Below are 7252 nucleotides of genomic sequence, written 5' to 3'. Positions count from 1 at the left end.
GGAGATTAAGACAAATACATGATTTCATGTACATGTGGAATCTGAAGAACAAAATAAACAACAACAACAATAACAACAACAAAAATGGAAACAAACTCAGAGATACGGAGAATATTTTGAGGGCTACTAGACGGGAGGAGTGGTTGGGAGGATGCTGAAAAGGGGCAAAGGGGTTAAGAAGTACAAATGGATAGATACAAAATAGTTATAGAGATATAAAGTGTAACATAAGGAAAATAGTCAACGATGTAAAAAATATGTAAGGGCAATGAAGGATACCTGATTTAGTGGGATGGCCACTTTGTGAGTTCTATAGATCTCTAATCACTGTGCTGTACAACTGAAACTAATATATTATTGTATGCCAACTATAATTGAAAAAAAAAACTCATTTAATTGTACAATGTAAATATGAGCAACTAATTGTCTATTATATTTCTATAAAGCTGAGGGAGGCGGGGAATCGCACACTGGAGGGCACAAAGAAGTTAGCTGAATTTTTTACAAAGAACCCAGTCACCCAAACAATCTGTCCTAGAAACTTCCTGGTTTCTTCATGTCCCCCTGTTGGCAACACAAAACAATCATTATTGGATAAAGGGTTTAGCAAGCAGTGGTCTTGTCACTTTTCAAGGGACTGTGAGTACATGCAAGCTTCTGAGGGCTTTTACCTTGTGCCTAAAGCATCTAAAGATCAACAATGAGACTCTGTGAGAGTTTAGGCAGGCAGCAAAACTGAAACCAGGAAGATACCTCTTAACATTCTAACTTTTGACTCCTACCTCTACATATGAATGAAATTTTCCTGGCCATGTTTACTTCTCTCAATTCTGTAACCAGTTGGTGAAGGCAAGAAGTTACAAGCTCAATTCTTTTGGTTGATAAATGCAAATTTTTCAAAGTGAGTAAGCATATGTGTAAAGAAATGTTATAAGCAGGAAACCACCTAAGCAGCATATGCTTCCGTCCACCTCCTCTATTGCTCTATTCCCCTCAGTAGTATCAGGAAGTTAAGATAGCAAGAAAATTCTGCTGTGCTAAGTCTTAGATACTAGTTTTTGTTATAGATGATACTGTGGTACAGTATTGTGCAAGCCCCAAAAGGTGCAAGCTTACTCAGGAGAAGTAATTATGTAGGTTTAATGCTCCTTGACCACGAATTGATTCAATAGATTTTCCCTTGGGATGCTTTGCTGGAACAATAACGAGGATACAACATCTGCAAAAACTATTATATCTTGGTTTTCAACTTGATATCCTCAAAGAATAAAGAGGAGATTTGAGGTATCACTTATGCTTTTATATAAAACAAAAGTAAGAGGAACTCTTGAATATTGGACTTCCAAATATCAGTACAGAGACCAAAAGCTAGAATCAAAATATTGATAGAACTTCTATAATTAACCAGATAATTTCCTTTAAATATTCAGATAATTGATAGAAATTCAGATAATTGTATCAATTCGCCCTTACACTTCCTATATTTACATACTTTAAACATTTTAATATAGTTATTTGGCTCAAAATATAAAAGTCCAAAATGTGAAATTCTACCTTTAAATTTTGTAAAGTAGAATAAGAGGTCAAATTCATCTCAATGAGTTTTCACATTTGAAGGCTTTTATGGAATGCCTGGTATATTAGAATATGCTCTATGATTCAATATTTTTAAATAAACCATTAAATTTTCTTAAAGTTATTTTCTGCTCAATATAAGTTTTCATGATGTAGTATTCACTCTTTGGGGCAAATGATCTATGGTTTAGTACAAAAGTTACATAAAAATACTGGTTTGTTTCTAGTACCCCCTTGATGTGGCCCAATATCTTGTGGGGAATTTTGGGGGTGGGCAGCCACCATATTGAACTGAAATCCTCAGGGAACAGCAATCCCCAAGTCTGTTTCTTAGTTAGTAACCCATAATGCAAAGAGTGTAGAGCATGGTTTTTCAAACCTTGGCACCACTGAAATTTTGGGCTGGGTAGTTCTTTTTTGTGATGGCTGTCTTATGCAGAAGATGGTTAGCAGCATCAATAGCCTCTATCCACTACCAGTAGCACCCTTTCCTCCCCATTTGTGACAACCAAAATTTTCTCCAGTAGGAAAAGTTGCCCCTGGTTGAGAACCATGGCCCTAATGCATTACCTCACTATTGCCTACATTAAGGTTTGTCTGGCCATTTCCGTCTATCCACACTTTAGCTCTGAACTAGTCCATTTGGTCAATATTGACAAATACGGGTAAAATATTTAATATTGAAGATGTGACAGATGTAGTAAGTTGAAATCACAGATTGTAAATTTAAATTATTAAGTTTGGTTGAGTTCAAGGATACTGTCTAACTTGGAATTCACTGACTTCACTTAATCTGTATACAACCTTTATTTATATGGTTGTTAAGTATTCATAGAGGCACAAGTCACATCAATCAAGCAGATACAGAATCCAATCTGAGGCATTATGTTACACTCCATGGGGCTAGGAAATACCATAAGATATAGTATCTCCCCTCAAAGAACTTTTTCCATCAAGCCGTGGGAATACATTGTAATACATACAGTATTAGACTCTGGGCTGACATTTTGAAGTAAAATATTCAAGTGTCCTTTTTGGGGAGGAGTTAAAAAAAGCACACTTGAATTTCTTATCATTTTATTTAAATTAAAAAATACACATACATATGTGAAAAAGCATAAGCAAACCACAAGGAACTCCATGTAAAAACTCAAGTGATCTCTATCAATAGTAACAACAGACAGTTTATTTATTAGCAGTAGAGGTCAAAAAGTTTATTAAGATATCAAAAGCAGTGTTTCTAAGGAAATGTTTCAATAGTTTAGGTCTCAAAATTTAGCATTTGGTCTTCCACATTCTTATCTAACTCTGGCCCAAAATGATTTCAGGGAAAGTCACTTCTCAGATATGCTTAACTTATTTATTATGCAACTCTCTCTCTCAGGTAGTTGTAAAATTAAAGTAACTGGAAAGAATTAAGGAGACAAAAAAATGAAAGGTTTCACATATAATAAAGTGAACAATTTAAAGATTCAGCAAGAGTAGTGCCTAGGAGTTTAACCAGACATCAATAAAACATGCAGTGTACCTATAATGTACCTAGCACTATACCAATCTCAGTGAAGGATTCAAAAGAAATACGTCCATCCATTAATTTATTCATTCATTAATTCATTCGACAAATCTGTATTGAGGGCTTACTATGTGCCACACACCATTCTAGGCTCTGAGGATATAGCAATGAACAAAACAGATAAGAACCTTGCCCCCTGAGAGCTGGCATCCTATCTGAATAATTCTTACATAAGAGAAGTTGGATCTCTGTCCTCAAGGACCTAAATAATCTTGTTGGGCAGACTAAACAAATGAAATGCATGAAATAAGAACAAAACTACAATGTGAGTGCTGCTCTACTGCCATGCAAGAGGAGAAGTTTGAAGGAGGGCTTGGAGCAAGGAGAAAGTTTCAGTGGGGGTGAGCTTTAAGAAGAGATTCAAATGATGGAGCTTGAGTCAGACCCTTGCAACTCAAAGTGTGGACTTAGAATTAGCAGTATTGGCACCACCTGCAAAACTGTTAGCAATGCAGAATCTTGGGCCCACTCCAGAGTTGCTAAATCAAAATCTGCACTTTAAAAATAATCCCAGGGAATTTATATGGACATTAAAGTTTAGGTGGCACATTAAAGTTCTGATCAGGCTGGCATTGTTAAGTGTGAGCTGGGCTAGTGGGATATAAAGACTGTATTGGGGTCTATCATCAGGTTATAAGTAGTAAGGGCCTGGAATTAGGGAACTAGGAATAAGGAAAGTGCAATTATATCATTTTCATCTGGATGGATAAGAAAATATAATATATATATATGTGAAACAGAATATAATTCATCCGTAAAAAAGAGAAATCCTGCCATTTGCAACAACATGGATGGACCTTGAGGGCAATATGCTAGTGAAGTAAGTCAGACAGAGAAAGACAAATACTGTATGACCTCACTTACATGTGGAATTTAAAAAAAATACCAAACTTATAGAAACAGAGAATAGATTGGTGGTTGCCAGAGACAGGGAATGGAGGAAATTGGTGAAGGTGGTCAAAGGGTATAAAACTTCAAGTTATAAGATGAATAAGTTCTAGGAATCTAGTGTAAAGCATGGCAACTATAGTTAACAATATTGTTTTGTATATTTGAAAGTTGATAACAGGGTAGATCTTAAAAGTTAGAGATACCTAGGTTTAAATTTTCAGCTTTACCACTTTTTAATGATATGATATTTTGCATCCAATTGTTTACCCTCACTGAGCCTTTTTCTTCATCTATAAAATGGAGAAAGCAATATGATCCTAGAGGACCCCTGTAGATTAAATAAGGTAACATGTAGCACTTAAGTTGTCCTTGGCACACACACACACAAAAAAAAAATTGGCATCCATTAATAATAACGGTATTAATAGTATGCTATCTTTGAGAAAGTTCAAAAGGAACAACAGAAACATTGAGTGTCTTCTAGAGCCCCAACACTGTGTTGTGTACAGACCTATAACAACCTGAAAGATTGGGAACTTCATCCTTATTTTAAACTAGCACTTGGGTGTTATAAACATGTAATTAACTCCTTGTGGGTTCCCAGAAGCCTCTTCATAATTAAATTCTTGCAATTGCTATTTTCATTGTTAATATTATTGGGGTACTCTCAAAAGAGCCTGTCTCTCTCCTTGAGTGGAAATTAAAATGGGGTGGAGGCAGGGAGTTGCTGAAAACACTGCTATGTATGCTGAGTTCAATAATATGTACTGCTACTGATCATCTTCATTAATTTTTCTGTGGATGTACTACCTGTTTTCCAACTTCCTTCTCTCTTACACGTGCAGAACTTATGATGAAGAGAAGCCCCAGTCAGTCCACTCTGCACCAAATAATAACCCAAGAGATTTAAGTCAACTGAAGCATGTCTCGGGACGGGGAACATGGTAACCAGGAAAGCCGCTATGGATCTGCCCAGCTGGTGCAGCCCCAGGCTGGGGAGACCCAACCACAGGAATGAGCATGGGTCCACTGTCTGTGCCCCCACCCTCGACCAGATTGGGGAGCCAAGAAGGACTTCCCGCACTCTCTAAGTTTCAACTCCGAGGCTGCGTGTGCTTCAGCCTATCATGCCTGCCTGCAACGTGGCCGCATCTGGGAAACGGCTCATATCCTCATACTCCCTGGGTCACCCAAACTCTTCCATTCTCTCTCCAGGCCCAGCCGTAGTCCAGGTCCCCCAATCCCCGGTTCTTCTCTTCATATGCCGGGAGAATCTCTCTCTTATCAGGTTCCAGCAACACCAGGCAAACCCCTTCACTTGGAACCTTAGCTCTCCTGACACCGCCTGGCTGTGGGGTGGAGGCAGGGCCTACAGCGGAACCGCCCTCAACCGCCTCCCCTGCCCGGCGGGTTGCTGGGGCGCCTCCACCTCCTCTTCCTAAAGCCGCGAGGCGCAGACCAGCGGCATCACTCGAGCCCAGGTCCCAGCCACCACCACACAGATCACTGCGCATCCAAGAGGAGGAGCAGCTGAGGAGGCGGCAGCAACAGCGGCCGGAAGGTGCCAGAAAAGGTAGACTGAGTCCCATGGAGTAGCGCCGCGAACTGCCCACCTCCTAGCCCGGGGCTACGCGCCACTAGCCCAGTAACCCCACCTCGGTGTGTCTTTCCAGGCCCTGGTTGAAAAGCCTGGGCGGGCCGCTGAAATACCCTCTGAGGAGGAGCTAGTCCCAGCCCAAGGCGCCACCGCAGACGCAGAGTGTGAAGGAGCAGTCGCCTTCATGGCCCACTCACCGGTGGCTGTCCAAGTTCCCGGAATGCAGGTGAGAAAGCCCAGGCCTGCCCCGCTGCCCACGTGACTGAGCAGGAGCCCAGCGCGCTCCACTGTGGGTATTGGCGTCGAGGGGCGGCCCCAAGGCTGCCCCAAAGGCAGGGCAGGGCGCTCTGGCCAGGTGACCTGAGAGTTGGGCTCTAAGTGTTTCCTGGATTTCAGGCTAGGTGGTGCACTGCGTGGAGAAGGCAGGGAAGGACTGGGGCGCGAAACGAGGTGGGGGATGTGGGGGAGGGGTATAAAAATAGGCCAGAGCGAGACACCTGCGCCTGCTGAGCGTGGTACCCTTAATAATTGGAGGCAAGAGGACTTGTGACAAATGGAGATGTGTATGAATTTGTGGGGTAAAACTCAAGTCTTGCTCACCGCCACCCCCCACCCCGACACACACACTCACATCTGTTGGGGCGGAGCAAGACAAGGGGCTGTCGTGGCGGCGGCATTAAATTGGGCTCTTCCTGTGTGCGTAGAGCAAAGAGCGAGGTGACTTCTTTTTCCCTTTTGGTGCTGGTTTTTAAGGGCGAGATTGTATCTCACTCCCCCACCTGCCTCAGCTCATAGTGCGGCTTGAGAAATGCAGGTCCCGTATCAGTCGCCTAGAAGGTGTCTCCTGACTCCTCTCTTGCTTTCCCACGAGATGATTGTTGCATGTGGTTAAAGAAAGCTTTTTGTTCTGGTCAAGGGACTACTGCATAGGACCCAACTTCTTCCTCGAGATCTAACCAGCTCCCTCCCATTATATTCTCATTGTATTAAAAAGAAATAAGATATGGTTTTAAATTGATGCATTTCAAGCTATCTATAAATGTTATCCAAGTCTACTAACTTTTAAGCATTCACATTTTATTTTTTTCCTTTTCTTGCTAGTCCAAACAGCCCATTTATGAATAACTCAGAGACTAGAAACACTAAAGCATCAGTCTCTCATTATCTTCTAAAAATGTGAAACCAAACTTTTCTCAAGTTCAGAAGAAAATGTTTAGAATAGTAAATAGCTTATGTTTCTAGTAGCAATGAAAGAGCTGTGGATTGAGGCCTCAATTTACTAATTGAAGCATGGAATTCATCTTTTTTTTTTTTAAAGGCAATTGGTCACATTTTATGCATAGTCACAAAAAAAGTGATTTTTTTAAAGATACTTACCCCCAAAGGACCATTTGTGTCAGACATATATTTGTACTAAGACTACTGTATATCCTAATCACCAAGTCTTTAAGCTGAATATAGGACAAGTCTGCGTTCAGTCCCAGGAAGTTGGTGTGTATTTAATAAAAAAGAGGGGAAGGAAAAGAGAAATGAGAAATATTAGGGCTTTTAAAAAGATTAATCCACTTAAGCTTTACAAAACCCTCAAACTTTCTTCACAGACCACTCCTCTTTCC

The 7252-nt window shown here is 40.7% G+C and overlaps 1 long non-coding RNA gene across 1 annotated transcript in view; it reads left to right on the top strand.

Annotated features, from left to right (window-relative positions):
- Nucleotides 1–5495: 5495 nt before the first annotated feature.
- The window catches only part of LOC112470900, a 20919-nt gene continuing 19162 nt past the window's right edge, over nt 5496–7252 (top strand). Inside the window, exons 1-2 of the long non-coding RNA XR_003043064.1 lie at nt 5496–5612; nt 5713–5862. This is a non-coding gene — a long non-coding RNA (uncharacterized LOC112470900). The remainder of the gene's footprint in view (nt 5613–5712; nt 5863–7252) is intronic.

The sequence above is a fragment of the Pteropus alecto genome, unplaced genomic scaffold (genome assembly GCF_000325575.1).
Source record: "Pteropus alecto unplaced genomic scaffold, ASM32557v1 scaffold19, whole genome shotgun sequence".
Lineage (NCBI taxonomy): Eukaryota > Metazoa > Chordata > Mammalia > Chiroptera > Pteropodidae > Pteropus > Pteropus alecto.
This window is presented reverse-complemented; position numbering and strand designations above follow the sequence as displayed.